The 6,516-nt window shown below is 42.7% G+C and overlaps 1 long non-coding RNA gene across 2 annotated transcripts in view; it reads right to left on the reverse strand.

Moving 5' to 3' along the window:
- Nucleotides 1–2,128: 2,128 nt before the first annotated feature.
- LOC310743141 overlaps nt 2,129–6,516 on the reverse strand; it is a 24,314-nt gene continuing 19,926 nt past the window's right edge. The window contains exons 1-3 of one of the 2 annotated variants that reach the window (XR_014538806.1): nt 5,024–5,092; nt 4,323–4,650; nt 2,129–3,448 (exon numbers count right to left, since the gene is read on the reverse strand). This is a non-coding gene — a long non-coding RNA (uncharacterized lncRNA). Of the gene's footprint in view, nt 3,449–4,322; nt 4,651–5,023; nt 5,093–6,516 lie in introns of those variants that run through there. The other variant, XR_014538805.1, reaches the window with a different exon arrangement.

Consider the following 6,516-nt stretch of genomic DNA (forward strand, 5'->3'; position numbering starts at 1 on the left):
GGGGCGCAAATTACTTGCCTTGCCCCGGGTGCTGACAACCCACGCTACGCCACTGCAACACACACACGACATACGCGATGTTTCTGTTATAAATTCATAGTAAATCAACCATACATCAGATTTACACTGGTCCACTTTTATTTTACTCCATGAAGGAAGGACTATCAAAGGGGGATGGTTTGATACAGGACGGCCATAATCCCTTAACCATACCAGCACATACACAGGAGCCCTACCCAGTTGGCATGACAGCCTTGATGGTCCCAGACAGAAGACCATCCAGGTCACAAAGGACTTGCATATGGGAGTGGATTCAACATGGACTAGAACAAAGGACAATGATCAGATCTTTCCTCTGGGGGCAGGAAACTGCAAACTCCCTTTTGTCCTCTGGAAATGACTCATGGGGAGGGCGAAAGGAGGGACCAGCCAGGTGACAAGACACGCAGGTTACCTCCACAACTCCTCCCTCAACCCCTCCTTTTTGTGATGTAGTTGTGATGTAGTTGTGACGTAGTCTTAGGGGTGTAGTTTGGGGGATTAGTAACTAATAAAAGTTGGGGTCTTCTTTTGTTCTGGACTTCCATTTTGCTTCATCTTGTTGCGGGTGGGAGTCCTGTCGCGACAGTATCCAATAAAGGCCAAGCCTACAGGCTGCTGTTTTGCTCCAAGTTATCCTGGTTGGTGTCTTTGTTTTTGTCCAAGGGAGCCCTCGGATTTTTCCGTTAACACCTAAAATGCTGGTTTTCAACATTCAGGGACTTTCAGGGACTTGTTTTTCCCATGGGAGAGCACTCAGACACGCAGTCATTCCCAATTGGCAGCCCCGAAATGGCACAGTGCAGGAAAAGCTTCATTTGCCTCCTTCAGCTGATTGAATAAATTGGCTCCCGAGTTTGAGCGCAACATTTCATCTCCAGGTGAATGAAGCCAGCTTTATTCATCTAATTCCACAAGCCATTTATCCTATTTTTACTCCCTCCCAAATCAAAGAAATGTGATGTGGTTACAAACCCATTCCCTTGTATAATTATTCCTTCCAAGTTAATTACAAGATGCTGTAATTAATTATATTTAATGATTAACGTACAAAAACGCAGAAAGGATGAGCACAACCCAGGGAACATTTGCTCTTAAAAGATAGGTCCAGACTAGTTTTTCCTCTTATCAGGGAAAGGTGCAGAAATTAAAAAGGGAAACAGAGAGTGAGAAAGAGAAAACGCCGGGGGCTGAGTTAAAAAAAAAAGAAAAAGTAAGAAGAGTAATTATGCCCAAACGAGAGCGTATTTTTCCTTTGGAGTTCAAGCACCGCCTTCTGCCACCTCTCCACCCAAGTTTTGATTACTTTAATTGGATTCTGCTTGTCATTTACTCTGTTGTTCATTTGTACAGTAATTAAGTTGAGTTGAGTTGGTGCATAATGTTACATCAGAGTTTACATTATGAATTCGTGTTGCAATTATATCGAAATGGATACACACAGCTGTATTGGATCAGGTGGATGATTATCCATCATGCTCTCCCTATCCCATCCTCAATCATGTTGTCATCTCAGTGCCAGCCGTGATGTAACATCATGCATCCAGGAGCAAGAAGACTCGCTGAAGTCTCATGTTCAACAATGCCACAGGAAGATCACAGTCAAGCTACCAGCCAGATCCAGATGACCATGAGTTAGGGGAACACACCACAAATTACAAGAAATTCAACCTGCTAATAAAGTCGAGTCATTTCTCATGAGTCAGTGCCCCAAATGAAGGGAAATTGTTGGGTTGGTGTTACAATAAATAAGGGCCAACCTAATAACAGCACTCATTACTATTATTTATTCATTTCATTTGTCGCCTAATACAAAATATCTCTAGGCCACATTGGGAAGAAAACAAAACAAAAAACATCCAGTTACAGATAGGGAGCCGTGTTGGTCTGCCATAGTCAAAACAAAAAAAAAAAATTCCTTCCAGTAGCACCTTAAAGACCAACTAAGTTAGTTCTTGGTATGAGCTTTCGTGTGCATGCACACTTCTTCAGAAGAAGTGTGCATGCACACGAAAGCTCATACCAAGAACTAACTTAGTTGGTCTTTAAGGTGCTACTGGAAGGAAAAAAAATTTTTTGTTTTAAAAAACATCCAGTTTAACAATGGAACTACAAGAGCCCACTAAAAAAAGAAAACCTCCACAGGAACAATAAACATGATTATTATAGTCCCTCAAAGGAAGACTTATGTCTTAACCAAGCACCACAAAGATGTTTATGTTGGTGTCATCCATCTTGGACTTCCTTCTCTTTGAGTACTTCTGACCATGGAATCTCATCCAGTAGCTCCTTAAGCTTTCCCTTGCCTCTGGATCATGAAACCCAAGAGGACCTGATCACTTCCTCCCAAACTTCCAGTACTTCCACTTGGTCAATCAGTTCCTCCCTGTTGATGAGGACCAGGTCCAAGAGAGATGATTCCCTTGTTGGTTCTTTCACCTTCTGGGAAATGATATTGTCAGGCGGGCAGCAGAGGAATTTGTCAGACCTTACATTCTTGGCATAGTTTGAGTTCCAACAAGTATCAGGGAAGTTGAAGTCTCCCATGATTACTATAGGTCCCCTTTTTGAATGTTTGGTAATCTGCTCTAGGAAGGCATTACACAAGTCTTCAGTCTAGCTTGGTGGTCTATAGCAGACATCCACAGTAAGGTCACTGTTGTTTCCCTCCCCTACAATTTTTGCCCGTATACTCTCAATCTGCTTTCCATGCTCCAAGTCATGGATCTCTTCACAAGTGTACCCATCCTTTACATATAATGCTACTCCGCCTCCCTTCCTGTTTGGTATCGTCTTTTGAATAAGTTGAAGCCCTCTATTTCTCCATTCCAGTCATGAGTCTCATCCCACCAGGTTTCAGTAATGCCTATTAGGTCATATTTGCAATCCTGTATTAAGAGCTCAAATTCGTCAAGCTTGTTTCCCATACTCTGTGCATTAATATAGAGACAATGCTATGGAGCCATGCTAGTAATGCCCTCCTTAGCGAGTGAGCCCCTCCTCTGAACCCTGGTGGCAAGCATCAGCAGAATTTGACCCATGAGTGCTGTATGTCTTCAGGACCTAAATTAATTTTTCTACAATTCTCTAAAATATTCCTGACACAGTGTCATTCTGGAGCTTTGGGCCCCATTTATAGCATGATTCCAAGCCTTGGCCTGCAGAAGAATTGTTAAACTTTGAGTGCCCAGATATTATAGACTACAATGCCTATGATGCCTAACCATTGACTAAGTTGGTTGGGAATGATAGGAGTTGAAGTCAAACAACCTCAGAGAATGCAAGATTGAAGAACAATGGTGTAGAGCTCAACAGGGCCCTGAGACCAGGAAGGACGTCAGTGGTGGGCCCTTCCTGGAGCATTAGGTCCTCAGCAGCTGCCCCTTGATGCCCATTGCCAACACCAGTCCTGCAAATGGATGTAAGATGGTTTTCAGAAAGGGAATGTGTGCAACTTCCCAACCCACAACACCACGGAAGCTATAGGACATGCAGCCCTACTTTAGCACAATACAGTCTTCACACTGTGCTACGGCCAGCCTCAATGGATGCCTTGTACTGTGGTACCTCAGTTTAAGAACAGTCCAGTTTAAGAACGATTTGGTTTACAAACTCTGCAAAACCGGAAATAGTGTCTTGGTTTGAGAACTTTACCTCAGTCTAAGAACGGAATCCGAACGGTGGAAGGGCACCGCCGGCGGGAGGCCTCATTAGGGAAAGCGCACCTCGATTTAAGAACAGTTTTGGTTTAAGAACGGACTTCTAGAATGGATTAAGTTCGTAAACCAAGGTACCACTGCATGCAGCTGAAAATTTCAGCGTACAGTAGAATCAGATGAAGAGATCATGCAGGACAGAGAGAAACCTCACATTGCATTAATGTAACTAACATATTTTGCACATCACCACTGAAGGGTGCCTTGTTGCAAACCATAAACCTCTAAATGGTTATCTAAAAGCCCTAAATACAATAAACATTTACAATCTATAGCACAGATGACCTTTTCAGCATGCAGCAACGTGTGTTTATAATATGTGATATCACTTTTCAGCACATCGTGATGTGATCTTGCATAACACACACACACACACACACAAACTTTCAAATAATAAAATAAGAGCAGAATTAAAGAGTATTCAGTTGGAAAAGCTGGCGAAGCTTTGTTTTTAACTACTATGACTTAAAAAAAATACAGAAAGAAGTGAAGGGAAAGTAAATAAAAGGGAATATGTTTAGGACTGCAGTCTTAAGTATATGTAAAAACCACTTTTTGTAAACTTACGTGTAATCCAACTGAAGCCTCTCAACCGGCGTTGTCTCTGCAAAACAGACTGCACAAGAAACTTTGAAGGAATAACTTAAGCACCCCTGAAGTGTGTGTTGGCTTTCATTGGCTCATCCAGGATTAAATCAGCTGGCAAACCCCAAACAAGGATTTTGTATTAACTTGGGCATGTGCTTGTAAAGCAAATTACTCTCTCTTTTTTTTTCCAGGGGGGAGTGGAACCCTCTGGTCATTCGAACTGATTTTCCCAAGTCTGTATGCATTGATTAGCAGTTTGGGTTGACTTTTTCTTTCCACATTAAAAGTTCTTCTTTGGACTAAGCCCCTGTCAGTAAAATAAAAATAAAAATGAGAAGTCTGATGATACATGAGTTGGAAAGGGATTTATACAGGGCAGAGAAGGAGGAGGGAGTAATCTATCTGCAGTTCTGCCAGCTGGTTTCATAACAAATCAACATTTGAGATTCAAAAATTAGGCTGGTTAGAATTCATTTCGGAACGTAGTTATTTACTTCCCTTAAATTCTGACTTTTTGCAGACTTGATGCTCTGCCCTGTTTCGTTTTGCTTTTGTTTTTAATTACAGTGCAATCCTATACACACACACACACACACACACACACACTGAAATAGGGATGAGAGTGAAACTTGATTCAGTTTGCAATTTAAGGCAAACTTGCCGTGGTTGGCCCAGCATACCTGGACTAGATGGTCTGTTGGTCCGATCCAACAGCTCTTCTTGCATTAGTCGTTTGCACATTCCTAAACAAAATTGCAAAGCAAGCCACAGTCATCTGGTGACATTCACACGTCCCCAAATTATGCATTACAGTTCGCTAGCCAAGTACTGCATATAAAAATGCATAGAGTAGCATGGAGCAAAGTGAGCATTAAAAATGTGTATATTACTGAAGGCATTATACAAATTATTATTTGGAGCAAGTGGGTGGAGAAATGTTTTTCTCCCTTTCACATAATATTAGAACTTGGGGCTATCCAATAAAACAAAACAAAAACGGAAGATTTCAGGACAGACGAAAAGAAGGACCACTTCATGTAGCACACAGCTCAACTGTGGAACTTGCTCCCACAGGTGGCACCGATTGCTACCAACATGGCACGCTCTAAAAGAGGTTTAGACAATTCAGTCTCGGGCAGATTGAGTTATGTGTTGCAGAGGGAAGTGAGGGGGAAATGAGGCTCATCAACCTGGGAAGGAAGCCCATCGAGAAGAAGGAAAACTCTTATCCTAAACTTCCAATGCCTTGAGCAATATCATTGGGCGAAGAAAAGGCTAAGGAACAAACCTTATAATAATAATAATAATAATAATAATAATAATAATAATAATAATAATAATTTGTTATTTATACCCCACCCATCTGGCTGGGCTTCCCCAGTCACTCTGGGCGGCTTCCAACAAAATATTAAAATACAATAATGCATCAAACATTAAAAGCTTCACTAAACTGGGCTGCCTTCAGATGTCTTCTGAAAGTCTGGTAGTTGTTTATTTCCTTGACATCTGGTGGGAGGGCGTTCCACAGGGCAGGTGCCACTACCGAGAAGGCCCTCTGCCTGGTTCCCTGTAACTTGGCTTCTCGCAGTGAGGGAACCACCAGAAGGCCCTCAGTGCTGGACCTCAGTGTCTGGGTAGAATGATGGGGGTGAAGGCGCTCCTTCAGATATACTGGATCAAGGCCGTTTAGGGCTTTAAAGGTCAGCACCAACCACTCACACAAATCCAGAGTAGAGTCCCTAGGACAGTTGGATGCTGCCTTGTACGCCTCCTTCTGGCAACTCCCACAGCCAAGCTGGTGCCAAACATCTTGCTCTGCTTTCCTTTGGACCACATCAGCAAGTCTTGCCACTTAGACAGCCCAAGACCTCCATATTCACTGCCCATTCTTGTGTCCCAGGGAAGCCACTTTGGTGCTGCTAATGCAGCGGTTTGACTTCACCCTTGGAGGCACACTCCATGGTCTCTCGAGACAGATGGGTGCCAACCAACCAGACAATTGATGGAGGGTAAGACTATCAATGGCTATTAGCCATGAAGGCTATGTTCAGCCTCCACTGTCAATGACTGTACGCCATTGAATATTAGCTGGCTGGGAATCACAGAGCTATTGCTTTTTCCATTTGATTATATACATTCACATCTCTCGTTATCCACTTTATCCACCCTGGTT

This window comes from Podarcis filfolensis (genome assembly GCF_964270895.1).
Source record: "Podarcis filfolensis genome assembly, chromosome: 10".
Lineage (NCBI taxonomy): Eukaryota > Metazoa > Chordata > Lepidosauria > Squamata > Lacertidae > Podarcis > Podarcis filfolensis.